Source organism: Scyliorhinus torazame, chromosome 1 (genome assembly GCF_047496885.1).
Source record: "Scyliorhinus torazame isolate Kashiwa2021f chromosome 1, sScyTor2.1, whole genome shotgun sequence".
In the NCBI taxonomy this organism is placed as follows: domain Eukaryota; kingdom Metazoa; phylum Chordata; class Chondrichthyes; order Carcharhiniformes; family Scyliorhinidae; genus Scyliorhinus; species Scyliorhinus torazame.
The window spans coordinates 408,117,100-408,134,721 of record NC_092707.1 but is presented as its reverse complement, the minus strand read 5'-3'; the positions used below and the strand labels follow the sequence as shown (position 1 = coordinate 408,134,721).

The following is a 17,622-nucleotide window of genomic DNA, read 5'->3' as shown; positions in this document are numbered from 1 at the left end:
GGCGACCTTGCTATCACCTTCCCACACTGGAAGCCATCGAACAAGTGCCGTTGCGACCCCTCTAGAGAGCCCTAAAGTCCGTTCCCAGCGGGAGCTGCCGAACGTGCGACCTATTCAGGCATGGCCGCAACCGGAAGTCTTTGTGTTTAATTTCTAACTACAAATACCAGGGCCTAAGTAGGGGATGGCAGATATCTACTGGCATCAGCCGACTTAATTAAAGAAACTGGCTTGAGCTGGCCTTTCTCTACCTGCAGTCAGCTGGTCTCTTTGTTCAGCACATAGATATTCAGGCATTAATAATAATAATCTTTATTATTGTCACAAGTAGGCTTACATTAACACTGCGATGACGTTACTGTAAAAAGCCCCTAGTCGCCACATTCCGGCGCCTGTTCAGGTACACGGAGGGAGAATTCAGAATGTCCAATTCACCGAACAGCATGTCTTTCGGGACTTGTGGGAGGAAACCGGAGCACCCGGAGGAAACCCACGCAGACACGGGGAGAACATGCAGACTCCGCACAGACAGTGACCCAAGCCGGGAAGCGAACCTGGGACCCTGGTTCTGTGAAGCAATAGTGCTAACCACTGTGCTGCCGTGCCGCCCATTCTAGGTGCAACCAGCACTGCATGCGACTTTGGACAGAGTGCGGAAGTTTGGTGAGAAGAGGAAGTTTGTTGAGGACTTTTACTTTTCTAATTTTTCACCCTGTACAATTTTGTTTCCACTGTATTCCAGGGGACGAGGCGAGATGTTGGTGGGTATCTGGTGAATATCTGGTAAGTGGTCAAGGCCAATTTTCTGAAGGTTTAATCACCCCTCATTCTTCTAATCGGGAGAGAGTATAGGCCTAAACTGCTCAATCTCTCCTCATACGACAAACCCCATATCTCTGGAATCAATCTAGTGAACCTCCTCTGAACTCATACATAATTTGCCTTCATAAAATCTCGCTGACTTTGATGGATAGCGCTATGACTTTATAAAATGTCCTGATATTACTTCCTTGATAATTGATTCCAACAATTTTCCAACAACAGATGTTAAACTAACTGCTCTGTAATTTCCCACATTCTGCCTCCCTTTTTGAATAAGGGGATTACATTAGCATTTTTCCAATCCACTGGAACCTTTCCTGTGTCCAGGGAATTTGGGAATATGATAACCAATCGATCCACTATCTCCACTGCCACTTCCTTTAACACCCTAGGATGTCGGCCATCAGGCCCTGGGGACTTGTCTGCCCTCAATCCCAAGGGTTTGTTGAGCACTGTTTCGCTATTGATGTTAATTGTTCTAAGTTACACCCTTTCTATTCCCTCTGAAATGCCCGTTCCTATAGGAATGGCACTAGTGTCCTCCACCATGAAAACTGAGGCAAAGTATTGATTTAGCATCGCTGCCATTTCTGTGTTCCCCACTCTTAACTCACCAGTTTCCTCTTCCAAGGGGTCAGCATTCACTTCAGTGACTCTCTTCCCTTTTATGTACTTGAAATGAAATGAAAATCGCTTATTGTCACAAGTAGGCTTCAAATGAAGTTACTGTGAAAAGCCCCTAGTCGCCACATTCCGGCACCTGTTCGGGGAGGCTGATACGGGAATTGGACCGTGCTGCTGGCCTGCCTTGAACTGCTTTCAAAGCCAGCAATTTGGCCCAGTGTGCTAAACCAGCCCTATAGAAGCGTTTGCTATCCTTTTTGATATCTGTGCTAGTTTTTTTGATAATTTACCTTGCCTCTTTTTATAACTTCTTTAGTATCCTTTTGTTTATGTTTGAAAGTTTCCCAATCTTCCAGCCTGCCACTGGCCTTTGCAATATGACATAATTTATTTGTCTTTATAATGTCCTTGACCTCCTTGTTTAGCCATGGATATCTTTTACCCCATTTCCCATCTTTCTCCCTCTGGTATATATTTTTGTTGTGAGGAATTGAGCATCTCCTTGAACAGCTGCCACTGGCTCCTCAGCTGTCCTACCTTTTAGTCTTCCTGCCCACTCTATACGGGCCAAATCTGTCCTCATGCCGATGTAATTTCCTTTGTTTAATTCCAGAACCCCCAAACTGAATCTTGAATTCGACCATACTGTGGTCACGGCTGCCCAGAGGATCCTTAACCAAGAGGTCATCAATTAATCTCTCCTCATTACACAATACCAAATTGAGAGTAGCCTCCTCCCTGGTTGGTTCCCCAACATACTGTTCCAGGAAACAATCTCGAATACATTCAATGAACTCTGACTCCAGGCTACCCATTGCCAATTTGATTCCTCCAGTCTATGTGCATATTAAAATCTCCCAGTATTATTGCCGTACCTTTCTCACAGGCCCCCAGTATTTCCTGGATTATACTGTGCCCCACTGTGGAACTACTGTTTGGGGACTTGTAGATTACTCTGACCAGGGACTTCTTCCCTTTGTCATTTCTTATTTCTATCCAGACTGATTCCACATCTTGGTCTCCAGTGCTGATGTCATTTCTCATTCCAGCGCTGACCCCTGTCCTCACCAGCAGGGCTGCACCACCTCCTTTTCCTTTCAGTCTATCTTTCCAAAATACTGTGTACCTGTGGTAGTACCAGGTATTGCGGTACCTGAGAGGTGGATGACCATTGGTTAGACCCAGGAGTCTACCATTGGCTGATGTACGTAGCTCCGCCCTGAGAGGCGGAGTATAAGAACCGGTGCCGTCCCAGCAGCCTTCACTTTCTGTATCAAAGCTGCTGGGGAAGAGTTCTAGCAGATTAAAGCCTTCAGTTATGAATCACTTTGCCTTGAGTGTAATTGATTGCGCATCAATTTAATCTGCTACAACTTCAGTTGGAAGGATGGATCTCCGAATCAAACCGGAGTGCCTTCACCTCAGCCTCCACGCGGACAACTCTGCTGCTATTTTAAAACATTGGCTGGTGTGCTTTAAGGGCTACCTCGACACGGCCGTAGGCACCCCCACAGAAGGACAAAAGATGCATCTCCTACGCTCACGGGTCAGCCCTGGAATCTACCCTCTTATCAAGGAGGCGGAGAATTATGCTGCCGTGATCGAGCTGCTAGAAGGACATTATATCCTCCCTGTGAACCAGGTCTACGCTCGTCACCTGCTGGCGACTAGGCGGCAAAGCCCCGAGGAAACGTTGGAAGATTTCTACCCGGTGCTGCTGGTGCTGGGCCGAAACTGGCGGGCAGCCACAGTTTCGGGGAGCGAGCACACGGAACTTTTGATCAGGGCTGCTTTCGTGGCAGGTATGAGCTCCCCCGATATCCGCCGAAGACTCCTAGAAAGGGACACTCTGGGACTTACTGAGGCACGGGCCCTGGCAGGGTTCATGGACATTGCCTATAAAAACGTGCAGTCCTTTGCGCCCGAATGCACGATGGCCTCCAGGGCTGCATGGCACCCCGCAGCGGCAGCCCCACAGGCCTTCCCCCTGACCCCGCAAGCCTGCGCGGCGAGACGGCCCACTAACGCCGACGGGCCCCGCTGTTTCTTCAGCGGGTAGGTGAATCATCCTCGCCCGCGCTGCCCGTCCCGCACCGCCACCTGCAAAGGGTGCGGCAAGAAGGGCCACTTTGCGGCAGTCTGCCAGGCCCGCGCCGTGGCCGCGGTCTCCAGCGACTATCGGCAACCCCCCCTTCAGGCCCCGACCGCGCAGCGCTCACCGCCACCCCCCTATCCTAAGGCCACGTGCGACCCGCGGGCGTGGCCATTTTGCCCCACGGACACCACGCTGGATGGGTGGGCGCCGCCATTTTGTCCCTCGCCGCCATCTTCTTCAACCACGGACACCATGTGCGACCCATGGGTGACGCCATCTTGGATGGGGCCCCAGGCCCCCAGCACAGCCGACTACACGCTGCCCGATCAGAACTCTCAATTACTTCAGCTGGCCTCGGTGACTCTGGACCAAAGTCGGCCCCGGACGCTTGCAACAGCTACAACGACGATCTCCATCAACGGCCACGAGACGTCGTGCTTGATTGACTCTGGAAGCACGGAAAGCTTTGTTCACCCCGACACAGTAAGGCGCTGTTCTCTTGTCACCCATCCCGTCAAACAAAGGATCTCCCTGGCCTCCGGGTCACACTCGGTGGAGATACAGGGGTTCTGCCTAGAGAACCTCACTGTCCAAGGCAGGAAATTCAACAAGTTCCGCCTGTACGTCCTGCCGCACCTCTGCGCGGCTACCCTCCTGGGGCTGGATTTCCAATGCCATCTGCAAAGCCTGACTTTTAAATTCGGTGGCCCTATACCCTCCCCTTACTATCTGCGGCCTCGCGACCCTCAAGGTCAACCCGCCTTCCCTGTTTGCGAACCTCACCCCGGATTGCAAACCCGTCGCCACCAGGAGCAGGCGGTACAGTGCCCAGGACCGGACCTTTATCAGGTCGGAGGTCCAAAGGCTGCTGAGGGAAGGGGTCATCGAAGCGAGCAACAGTCCCTGGAGGGCTCAAGTAGTGGTGGTAAAGACCGGGGAGAAATATAGGATGGTCATTGACTACAGTCAGACCATCAACAGGTTTACGCAGCTGGATGCGTACCCTCTCCCCCGTATAGCCGACCTGGTAAACAGGATCGCGCAATACAAGGTCTTCTCCACGGTGGATATCAAGTCTGCCTACCACCAGCTACCCCTCCGTAATAGTGACCACAACTACACTGCCTTCGAAGCAGAGGGGCGGCTTTTTCACTTTTTACGAGTTCCCTTCGGTGTCACGAACGGGGTCTCGGTCTTCCAGCGAGAGATGGACTAAATGGTTGACCCCGTTGCTTACACGCAACGTTCACGTACCTGGATAACGTCACCATCTGCGGCCACGACCAGCAGGACAACAACACCAACCTCCGCAAATTCCTCCAGACCGCGAAAATCCTTAATCTGACATACAATAAGGATAAATGCGTGTTTCCCGTAACAGCCTCCCCGAACAGGCGCCCGAATGTGGCGACTAGGGGCTTTACAGTAACTTCATTGAAGCCTACTTGTGACAATAAGCGATTTTCATTTCATTTTCATTTCATTTCATTCATTTCATTTAGCACCGACCGTCTAGCCATTCTAGGCTACGTAGTGCGAAGTGGAGTCATAGGCCCCGACCCTGAGCGCATGCGCCCCCTTATGGAGTTCCCCCTCCCTCACTGCCCCAAGGCCCTGAAGCGCTGCCTCAGGTTCTTCAGCTATTATGCACAGTGGGTCTCCAACTACGCAGACAAAGCCCGACCCCTAATCCAGTCCACAACCTTCCCCCTGTTGACGGAGGCCCGCCAGGCCTTCAGCCGCATCAAAGCAGACATTGCTAAGGCTATGATGCGCGCTATCGACGAGTCCCTCCCCTTCCAGGTCGAGAGCGATGCGTCCAACATAGCTCTGGCCGCCACCCTCAACCAAGCGGGCAGGCCCGTGGCTTTCTTCTCCCGTACCCTCCATGCTTCCGAAATTCGCCACTCCTCAGTCGAAAAGGAGGCCCAGGCGATAGTCGAAGCTGTGCGACACTGGAGGCATTACCTGGCCGGCAGGAGATTCACTCTCCTCACGGACCAATGGTCGGTTGCCTTCATGTCCGACAATGCACAGCAGGGCAAGATTAAGAACGACAAGATCTTGCGGTGGAGGATCGAACTCTCCACCTACAACTACGAGATCTTGTACCGTCCGGGGAAACTAAACAAGCCTCCTGATGCCCTGTCCCGCGGCACTTGTGCCACCGCACAAGTGGACCGCCTCCGAGCCCTCCACGAGGACCTTTGCCACCCGGGGGTCACCCGTTTTTTCCATTTCGTCAAGACCCGCAACCTGCCCTACTCCATCGAGGAGGTCAGGACAGTCACCGGGGACTGCCAAATCTGCGCAGAGCGCAAACCGCACTTCTACCGGCCAGAGAGGGCGCACCTGATAAAGGCTTCCCGTCCCTTTGAACGCCTCAGCATGGATTCAAAGGTTACAACCCCCGGGGAAACGGGCAGGTAGAGAGGGAGAACGGAACGGTCTGGAAGACCGTCCTGCTGGCCCTACGGTCCAGGAATCTCCCAGTCTCCCGCTGGCAAGAAGTCCTCCCAGTGGCCCTCCACTCCATCCGGTCGATGCTCTGGTCAACCACAAATCAGACACCTCATGAACGTCCCCTTGTTTTCCCCAGGAAGACCTCCTCCGGGACCTCGCTCCCAACCTGGCTAGCGACACCCGGACCCGTCCTGCTTCGGAAACATGTGAGGGCGCACAAGTCGGACCCATTGGTCGAGAGGGTCCACCTGCTGCACGCCAACCCCCAGTACGCCTACGTAGCGTTCCCTGATGGCCGCCAAGACACGGTCTCCCTTCGGGAACTGGCGCCTGCCGGAATCCCATGCGCACCCGAACAATTGCCCCCACCCCCACCCTCCCCACAGCACCTAACTGGAGGGTCAGTACTCCCGCCGCTCCTGCCTAGGCCCGAACACACACCAATGCCCCCTACAGGCGCTTTCCCCCCCTGTCCATCTTTTGCCCCAACAGCGCAAAAATCACTGCACTGTGAAAAATCACTTGGAAGGTTCTCCACTGGTCCTCAACTGTTTCACCATAAAGTCTTTGCTCCCAGTCTACCTTAGCTAGTTCTTCTCTCATCCAATTGTAATCTCCTTTGTTTAAGCACAAAACACTAGTGCTTGATTTTACCTTCTCACCCTCCATCTGTATTTTAAATTCCACCATATTGTGATCGCTCCTTCCGAGAGGATCCCTAACTAGGAGATCCTGAATCAATCCTGCCTCATTACACAGGACCAGATCTAGGACCGCTTGTTCCCTCATAGGTTCCATTATATACTGTTCTAGGAAACTATCGCGGACATATCCTCCTCAAGGCTGCCTTGGCCGACCTGGTTAAACCAATCGACATGTAGATTAAAATCCCCCATGATAACTGCTGTACCATTTCTACATGCATCAGTTATTTCTTTGTTTATTGCCTGCCCCACCATAATGTTACTATTTGGTGGCCTATAGACTACTCCTATCAGTGACTTTTTCGCCTTACTATTCCTGATTTCCACCCTAATGGATTCAACCTTATCCTCCATAGCACCGATGTCATCCCTTCCTGTTGCCCGGATGTCATCCTTAAATAACAGAGCTACACTACCTCCCTTACCATCCACTCTGTCCTTCCGAATAGTTTGATACCCTCGGATATTTAACTCCCAGTCGTGACCATCCTTTAACCATGTTTCAGTAATGGCCACTAAATCATAGTCATTCACGATGATTTACCTTATTCCGAATACTACAAGCATTCAGGTAAAGTACACTTATGTTGGCTTTTTTACCTCTGTTGTGAATCTTAACACCTCGATCAGTAACCTCTCCTAAGTTATATTTCCTCTTAACCTTTCTCCTAATTTTCCTTGTCGTTGAACCCATATCTTCATGTAACAACCTGCCACGTCGCTTACCATTAATGTTTTCACTTCCCGTTTTATTCCTTTTAGTATTCCTGGTCCTATTCACTGAGCTCCCCTCAGTCACTGTACCTTGTACTGTCGCCCTTTTTGATTTTTGATTGTGGCTTCCCTGCCTTTCACTTTCCCCCTTACTGTCTTTTGTTTCTGTCCCTGTTTTACTACCTTCCAACTTCCTGCATCGGTTCCCATCCCCCTGCCACATTAGTTTAAACTCTCCCCAACAGCTCTAGCAAACACCCCCCCCTAGGACATCGGTTCCAGTCCTGCCCAGGTGCAGACCGTCCGGTTTGTACTGGTCCCACCTCCCCCAGAACCGGTTCCAATGTCCCAGGAATTTGAATCCCTCCCTCTTGCATCATCTCTCGAGCCACGCATTCATCCTATCTATCCTGATATTCCTACTCTGACTAGCTCGTGGCACTGGTAGCAATCCTGGTATAAAGGCGACTATTAACGCTGGCCATCACCCCGCCGGGATCTTTTTTAACAGGGGGTGAATGTAGTAGTACCAGGTATTGCGGTACCTGAGAGGTGGCTGACCATTGGTTAGACCCAGGAGTCTACCACTGGCTGATGTACGTAGCTCCGCCCCGAGAGGCGGAGTATAAGAACCGGTGCCGTCCCAGCAGCCTTCACTTTCTGTATCAAAGCTGCTGGGGAAGAGTTAAAGCCTTAAGTTATGAATCATTTCGTTTGGAGTTGCGCATCAGTACCCTTGGATATTCAATTCCCAGATCTCGTCTCCCTGTAACCACCAAATCAGAACCGTTTGTTTCCATTTCCGCTGTTAGCTCATTAAGTTTGTTCCGAATGCTTCTTGCATTTAGACACAAAGCTTCTAAATTTGTTTTCATGTTCGATTTCCACACTCTTCTATAATTCCTTGGTGCATAAAGACATTCAGCCGTTCTGTCCCCCACCTTTATTTGCTGGTAACCATTCGCCACATCGCTAACCCGCACTCGGACCTCCTTTAAATTGGGTTTCTAGTTTCCCTACAACTGAACCCACCCCCACCCCCCCCTCTCCCCACTACTATTTAGTTTAAAGCCCTATTATTCGATTCGCTAGGACTCTGCTCGCAGCGTGATTCAGATGAAGAACGTCCCATCGGAACAGCTCCCTCCTTCCCCAGTATTGGTGCCAATGTCCCATTCCTCCCACATCAATCTTTGAGTCACTCAGTTACCTCCTTAATATTATTGACCCTGTGCCAATTAGCTCGTGGCACAGGTAGCGATCTAGAGAGATTATTCCCTTTTTGGTTCTGCTTCTTAATTCAGCTCGAAGCTGTTCATACTCCCTTAGTAGAACCTCTGTTCCTGTTCTACCTAATATCGTTACACCAACATGGACCATGACAACTGGATCTTTACTCACTCACTTCAGGTCCCTCTGCAGCCCAGATGAGATATCCAGAACGCGAGTACCAGGCAGGCAACACAACCTTCGGGACTCTCAATCCTAGTGACACAGAATAGTGTTAATGCCCCAGACTAAACTATCCCCATTTACAACTACATTTCTTTTCTCTTCCCCCACGTGAACGGCTCACGGTGTTGCGGTCAGTTTTTTCATTCTCCCTGCAGTCCCTGTTCACACAGGGAGCAAGAAGCTCGAAAATGACGGACAAGGATAAGGGTTAAGGCTCCTGCAACCCTACTTCCTGGATCCCTTTACCTGACTCACTCACAGCCGCACCCTCCTGTCCCTGACCAAATTGAAGGTTGTTAGTCAGTCTCAACGCAATTTCTAACCAGTAATTTAAATGGCTTTTCAAATTTAGCACAGCTCCCTATTAGCTAATCAAATCACTGTGATGTCACTTAAGTTTTTTTTTCAGTCCGAACTCACTGTCAGTTTCAGAGAATCAATAGCAGCCACTGCCTCCCGCACGCAGATCTCCCTTATCTCCCCCCACACACTGCCCTCACCTTCACCCACACAGCACTCTCACTCTCCTGGTCACTGACATTCCCCCACACAACATTCTCATTCTCCTGGTCACTGACATTCCCCCACACAGCACTCTCATTCTCCTGGTCACTGACATTCCCCCACACACACTCTCATTCTCCTGGTCACTGACATTCCCCCACACACACTCTCATTCTCCTGGTCACTGACATTCCCCCACACAGCACTCTGCGCCTCTCCTGGTCACAGCTCCTGAAATGAGATTGATCTTTATATCACTGACCTTCCGAGGATGCTCTCTGGATCGCTCCCTGCAGATTAACAGTCATAAAGCAGGAAGAAAGAAAACAAAACAAAAAGGGAAAAAACACCTCCTCCCACTTTTCACAGAATTACCACAATACTCCAAATTACCAAATTTCAATCCTCACTCGGGCTCTCTCACTTACTGAGTGTGCGCTTTATGCTTCTCTCTTATATAGAGCCCCGCTAATCTGAGATGATTCACACTAGTTAATAGTAAAGAGAATGCAATTTTCACCTTGACCTCTAAATCAGATAACTGCCACTGAGCAATTAGGGTGGGGGCAGCTTCAGCCAATCAGACACAAACTTTTAAATGAAAAACAAAGAACAAGAACAAAGAACAAAAAAATGTACAGCACAGGAACAGGCCCTTCGGCCCTCCAAGCCCGTGCCGACCATGCTGCCCGACTAAACTACAATCTTCTACACTTCCTGGGTCCGTATCCCTCTATTCCCCCACACACACTCTCATTCTCAAAGAAATAACAGATGCATGTAGAAATGGTACAGCAGTTATCATGGGGGATTTTAATCTACATGTTGATTGGTTTAACCAGGTCGGTCAAGGCAGCCTTGAGGAGGAGTTTATAGAATGTATCCGCGATATTTTCCTCGAACAGTATGTAATGGAACCTACGAGGGAACAAGTGGTCCTAGATCTGGTCCTGTGTAATGAGACAGGATTGATTCAGGATCTCATAGTTAGGGATCCTCTCGGAAGGAGCGATCACAATATGGTGGAATTTAAAATACAGATGGAGGGTGAGAAGGTAAAATCAAGCACTAGTGTTTTGTGCTTAAACAAAGGAGATTACAATGGGATGAGAGAAGAACTAGCTAAGGTAGACTGGGAGCAAAGACTTTATGGTGAAACAGTTGAGGAACAGTGGAGAACCTTCCAAGTGATTTTTCACAGTGCCCAGCAAAGGTTTATACCAACAAAAAGGAAGGACGGTAAAAAGAGGGACAATCGACCGTGGATATCTAAGGAAATAAGGGAGAGTATCAAATTGAAGGAAAAAACATACAAAGTAGCAAAGATCAGTGGGAGACTAGAGGACTGGGAAATCTTTAGGGGGCAACAGAAAGCTACTAAAAAAGCTATAAAGAAGAGTAAGATAGATTATGAGAGTAAACTTGCTCAGAATATAAAAACAGATAGTAAAAGTTTCTACAAATACATAAAACAAAAAAGAGTGGCTAAGGTAAATATTGGTCCTTTAGAGGATGAGAAGGGAGATTTAATAATGGGAGATGAGTAAATGGCTGAGGAACTGAACAGGTTTTTTGGGTCGGTCTTCACAGTGGAAGACACAAATAACATGCGAGTGACTGATGGAAATGAGGCTATGACAGGTGAGGACCTTGAGAGGATTGATATCACCAAGGAGGTAGTGATGGGCAAGCTAATGGGGCTAAAGGTAGGCAAGTCTCCTGGCCCTGATGGAATGCATCCCAGAGTGCTAAAAGAGATGGCTAGGGAAATTGCAAATGCACTAGTGATAATTTACCAAAATTCACTAGACTCTGGGGTGGTCCCGGCGGATTGGAAATTAGCAAACATGACACCACTGTTTAAAAAAGGAGGTAAGCAGAAAGTGGGTAATTATAGGCCAGTGAGCTTAACTTCGGTAGCAGGGAAGATGCTGGAATCTATCATCAGGGAAGAAATAGCGAGGCATCTGGATGGAAATTGTCCCATTGGACAGACGCAGCATGGGTTCATAAAGGGCAGGTCGTGCCTAACTAATTTAGTGGAATTTTTTGAGGACATTAACAGTGCGGTAGATAACGGGGAGCCAATGGATGTGGTATATCTGGATTTCCAGAAAGCCTTTGACAAGGTGCCACACAAAAGGTTGTTGCATAAGATAAAGATGCATGGCATTAAGGGGAAAGTAGGAGCATGGATAGAGGATTGGTTAATTAATAGAAAGCAAAGAGTGGGGATTAATGGGTGTTTCTCTGGTTGGCAATCAGTAGCTAGTGGTGTCCCTCAGGGATCAGTGTTGGGCCCACAACTGTTCACAATTTACATAGATGATTTGGAGTTGGGGACCAAGGGCAATGTGTCCAAGTTTGCAGACGACACTAAGATAAGTGGTAAAGCAAAAAGTGCAGAGGATACTGGAAGTCTGCAGAGGGATTTGGACAGGCTAAGTGAATGGGCTAGGGTCTGGCAGATGGAATACAATGTTGACAAATGTGAGGTTATCCATTTTGGTAAGAATAACGGCAAAAGGGATTATTATTTAAATGATAAAATATTAAAACATGCTGCTGTGCAGAGAGACCTGGGTGTGCTAGTGCATGAGTCGCAGAAAGTTGGTTTTCAGGTGCAACAGGTGATTAAGAAGGCAAATGGAATTTTGTCCTTCATTGCTAGAGGGATGGAGTTTAAGACTAGGGAGGTTATGCTGCAATTGTATAAGGTGTTAGTGAGGCCACACCTGGAGTATTGTGTCCAGTTTTGGTCTTCTTACTTGAGAAAGGACGTACTGGCACTGGAGGGTGTGCAGAGGAGATTCACTAGGTTAATCCCAGAGCTGAAGGGGTTGGATTACGAGGAGAGGTTGAGTAGACTGGGACTGTACTCGTTGGAATTTCGAAGGATGAGGAGGGGTCTTATAGAAACATATAAGATTATGAAGGGAATCGATAGGATAGATGCGGGCAGGTTGTTTCCACTGGCGGGTGAAAGCAGAACTAGGGGGCATAGCCTCAAAATAAGGGGAAGTAGATTTAGGACTGAGTTTAGGAGGAACTTCTTCACCCAAAGGGTTGTGAATCTATGGAATTCCTTGCCCAGTGAAGCAGTAGAGGCTCCTTCATTAAATGTTTTTAAGAAAAAGATAGATAGTTTTTTGAAGAATAAAGGGATTAAGGGTTATGGTGTTCGGGCCGGAAAGTGGAGCTGAGTCCACAAAAGATCAGCCATGATCTCATTGAATGGCGGAGCAGGCTCGAGGGGCCAGATGGCCTACTCCTGCTCCTAGTTCTTATGTTCTTATTCCCATCCTATTCATATATTTGTCAAGTTGCCCCTTAAATGTCCCTATCGTCCCTGCTTCCACCACCTCCTCCGGTAGCGAGTTCCAGGCACCCACTACCCTCTGCGTAAAAAACTTGCCTCGTACATCTACTCTAAACCTTGCCCCTCTCACCTTAAACCTAGTAATTGACCCCTCTACCCTGGGGAAAAGCCTCTGACTATCCACTCTGTCGATGCCCCTCATAATTTTGTATACCTCTATCAGTTCTCCCCTCAACCTCCTTCGTTCCAGTGAGAACAAACCGAGTTTATTCAACCGCTCCTCATAGCTAATGCCCTCCATACCAGGCAACATTCTGGTAAATCTCTTCTGCACCCTCTCTAAAGCCTCCACATCCTTCTGTGGCGACCAGAATTGAACACTAAACAGGACAACCAAATTCACCACTTACCTTTTTAATTACCATACTGCTCCAAATTACCAAATTTCAACCCTCACTCGGGCTCCCTCACTCATTCAGGCTGTCTCTACTTCACGTGCACAAAGCTTACTGGTTCTCTGGGGTAGTGTTGCTCGTTTTAGCCTTAGTTTAATTGCTCTTGTTCTGTCACCTTTGCTCTTGAGTCGCCAGGTATCTTTCTGATACCGCCACGTGGTTCAAGTCCGAGTAATGATCAATAATCCAACACACCGCTTAGTAAGAGTTAAATCAACGCACATTTATTATATACAGTAATCAATACTTATACATTAATTCTACTTCTAAGCTACTCCCTACAACTAACAGGCCAATACTTAACTTTGGGAATGACCCACCAGGTCAGGGAAACAAATGGCCTTTCGTATGGGTTCTGAGCCTGCGGGATTCAAAGCTGGTACAGGTCGATAGTCAGGAGCGCCTATCTCGTAGCGAGCGTTGGAGTAAGACTTACGTTCTTGCGGCGGTTGTAGAAGGTCAGCAGAAGGGTCTCCAAGGGTGCGGAGAGGAGACGAAGGGAAGAAGGGTCGATTTGAACTTGGCCCCTATTCTTATAGTCCCCAGGGGCTTCCCGCCTTGTACCTGGTTCCAAGTGATTGGACTTGGTCCCACTCACTTGGTTCGATATTCTCCAATGCTGGAGCGATTCCTTGATCGATGGGCGGTTTCGAGGTGGTCATTCACCTCTCTTTGTGTAAACTCCTGCTGGCGCCGAAAAGTCTGGGTTGGCTTTGTGTGTCTAATTTGTAGCATATTGTTCCCGGGATTGCTACTTCCTATGCAGATGGCTGGTGTGTTGTGATGTTGATGGCTGCAGGTATCGATTCTGTCTGGCTTCCCCAGAGGCGAATTCACAGTTTTACCTGCAGCTGTCTGTTTGAGTCCTGTTGGCTGATTGTCCCATCAGCCTCTTACATTCGCCATGTTAAATCGGGGTTTGGCCATTCTAATCGGGAGTCAGCCATTTTACATGGCTACAGTAGGCAGGAATGTGGGGGCGAGGTGACAATTGGATCAGCCATAATCTAATAGAGAGATTGAGCAGGTTCGAGGGGCCGAGTGGCCTCCTCCTGTTCCTGATCTGTATGTTAATTTATGTAAAACATCGCCCATCCATTTCCCCTTTTCCACAACCCAGAGTGGGGATGGTGGGCAATGCTACCCAGCAGACTGCAGATCCGTCACCACAGGCAGAAGCTGCACCTGAGGACCTCCGGGCCCATTTAGCTCAATTCCACAGGAGACAAAATGCGGAGGGGGATGGGGCCCCTGGGGACAGTCTCCCAGTTCTGACGGAAAGCTGGCCTCACATCTCTTCAATGTTCCCCTCCTGACCTGTCGTGAAAGACTCAATCGTAACGAGGCTGTGGGAGGATGTGGAATGAACGAGTCCTGAGCGAGACTCGAACACGCCAGACACTTATCACTGCAACCACCCGAACAACTCAATTCTGAACAAACATGTAACCACAGCACTTACGCTGCAGAGAAATCAGGATTGGCACAATTTCAGTCACTCAGAGTTCCAGAGATTAGGAATCTTTGGAGAGCAGAACCACTGAATAGATTGAGATCTAGACAAGGAGCGAATGTGAAATAGCGAGAAGGCAGAAAGAAAAACCGAGAGAATCACATGCGGAGCAAAATACAGAGAGATAGACATTTAGACACAGAGAGAGAGATTGAGAGATAGGCAGAGAAAGGGAGGAAAGAAGAAGAGAAAGAGAGGGCAAGACAGATATAGAAAGAGTGAGAAGATACAGAGCAGACAGAGATGATTTCAGGAAGAGGGAGTGGTCCTGGAATTCAGGACTACTCAGGTGACCCATGCCCTGAGATGCTGATCTTTAGTTTGAAGAGTCGACTGGATCACTCTGGTCGCCTCCGGGTCTCTGAATATTGCACACAGTTTGCACAGTCAGGGTTACTCCAGTCTGTACATAAAAGATATGAGATTACCAACAATCCTTCACTGCACAAAGAACAGCAAATGTTGACAGCATTATAAACATAAAATTAATTTCTTCACAGAGGTCGATCTGCTCCACAACACTCACATAAGCGTCCAACTACACATCATTTTTGAACCAACACCACCTATTCCACATCCGTCCACGTGCCTGATACTGTACAGTCCACATCAAACAGTCCCAGAACAGGTACAGCACGAGGTGCGATACAGAGTAAAGCTCTCTCTACACTGTCCCCATCAAACACTCCCAGGGCAGGTACAGCACGGGGTTAGATACAGAGTGAAGCTCCCTCTACACTGTCTCCATCAAACACTCCCAGAAGACGTACAGCACGGGGTTAGATACAGAGTAAAGCTCCCTCTACACTGTCCTCATCAAACACTCCCAGGACAGGTACAGCACGGGATTCGATACAGAGTAAAGCTCTCTCTACACTGTCCCCCATCAAACACTACCAGGACAGGTACAGCACGGGGTTAGATACAGAGTAAAGCTCCCTCTACACTGTCCCCATCAAACACTCCCAGGACAGGTACAGAATGGGGTTAGATACAGAGTAAAGCTCCCTCAACACTGTCCCCATCAAACACTCCCAGGACAGGTACAGCACATGGTTAGATACAGAGTAAATCTCCCTCTACACTGTCCTCATCAAACATTCCCAGGACAGGTACAGCACGTGGTTAGATACAGAGTAAAGCTCCCTCTACACTGTCCTCATCAAACATTCCCAGGACAGGTACAGCACGGGGTTCGATACAGAGTGAAGCTCCCTCTACACTGTCCCCATCAAACACTCCCAGGAAAGGTACAGCACAGGGTTAGATACAGAGTAAAGCTCTCTCTCCACTGTCCCCATCAAACACTCCCAGGACAGGTACAGCACGGGGTTAGATACAGAGTAAAGCTCTCTCTATACTGTCCCCATCAAACACTCCCAGGACAGGTACAGCATGGGGTTAGATACAGAGTAAAGCTCCCTCTACACTGTCCCCATCAAACACTCCCAGGACAGGTACAGCACGGGGTTAGATACAGAGTAAAGCTCCCTCTCCTCTCTCCATATCAAACAGTCCCAGAACAGGTACAGCACGGGGTTAGATACAGAGTGAAGCTCCCTCTACACTGTCCCCATCAAACACTCCCAGAAGACGTACAGCACGGGGTTAGATACAGAGTAAAGCTCCCTCTACACTGTTCACATCAAACACTCCCAGGACAGATACAGTACAGAGTTAGATACAGAGTAAAGCTCCCTCTACACTGTCCCCATCAAACACTCCTAGGACAGGTACACAAGACCATAAGATATAGGAGCGGAAGTAAGGCCATTCGGCCCATCGAGTCCACTCCACCATTCAATCATGGCTGATTTCAACTCCATTTACTCGCTCTCTCTCCATAACCCTTAATTCCTCGAGAAATCAAGAATTTATCAACTTCTGTCTTAAAGACACTCAACATCTCGGCCTCCACCGCCCTCTGTGGCAATGAATTCCACAGACCCACCACTCTCTGGCTGAAGAAATTTCTCCTCATCGCTGTTCTAAAGTGACTCCCTTTTATTCTAAGGCTGTGCCCCCGGGTCCTAGTCTCCCCTGCTAATGGAAACAACTTCCCTACGTCCACCCTATCTAAGCCATTCATTATCTTGTAAGTTTCTATTAGATCTCCCCTCAACCTCCTAAACTCCAATGAATATAATCCCAGGATCCTCAGGCGTTCATCGTATGTTAGGCCTACCATTCCTGGAATCATCCGTGTGAATATCCGCTGGACCCGCTCCAGTGCTAGTATGTCCTTCCTGAGGTGTGGGGCCCAAAATTGCTCACAGTATTCTAAATGGGGCCTAACTAGTGCTTTATAAAGCTTCAGAAGTACATCCCTGCTTTTATATTCCAAGCCTTTTGAGATAAATGACAACATTGCATTTGCTTTCTTAATTACGGACTCAACCTGCAAGTTTACCTTTAGAGAATCCTGGACTAGTCCTCCCAAGTCCCTTTGCACTTCAGCATTATGAATTTTGTCACCGTTTAGAAAATAGTCCATGCCTCTATTCTTTTTTCCAAAGTGCAAGACCTCACACTTGCCCACGTTGAATTTCATCAGCCTTTTCTTGGACCACTCTCCTAATCTGTCTAAATCTTTCTGCAGCCTCCCCACCTCCTCAATACTACCTGCCCCTCCACCTATCTTTGTATCATCGGCAAACGTAGCCAGAATGCCCCCAGTCCCGCCATCTAGATCGTTAATATATAAAGAGAACAGCTGTGGCCCCAACACTGAACCCTGCGGGACACCACTCGTCACCGGTTGCCATTCCGAAAAAGAACCTTTTATCCCAACTCTCTGCCTTCTGCCTGACAGCCAATCGTCAATCCATGTTAGTACCTTGCCTCGAATACCATGGGCCCTTATTTTACTCAGCAGTCTCCCGTGAGGCACCTTATCAAAGGCCTTTTGGAAGTCAAGATAGATAACATCCATTGGCTCTCCTTGGTCTAACCTA

At 48.6% G+C, this 17,622-nt stretch overlaps 1 protein-coding gene across 8 annotated transcripts in view; it reads right to left on the bottom strand.

Moving 5' to 3' along the window:
• LOC140428247 (interferon-inducible GTPase 5-like) overlaps positions 1–17,622 on the bottom strand; it is an 88,727-nt gene that overhangs the window by 49,928 nt on the left and 21,177 nt on the right. The window contains exons 1-2 of one of the 8 annotated variants that reach the window (XM_072514522.1): positions 9,644–9,801; positions 8,824–8,907 (exon numbers count right to left, since the gene is read on the bottom strand). The exons of 3 other annotated variants lie outside the window; for them this stretch is intronic. The gene's annotated coding sequence lies outside the window, so the exon portion shown is untranslated. Of the gene's footprint in view, positions 1–8,823; positions 8,908–9,643; positions 9,802–17,622 lie in introns of those variants that run through there. 4 more of the 8 variants (XM_072514512.1, XM_072514548.1, XM_072514556.1 and 1 more) reach the window with 4 other exon arrangements.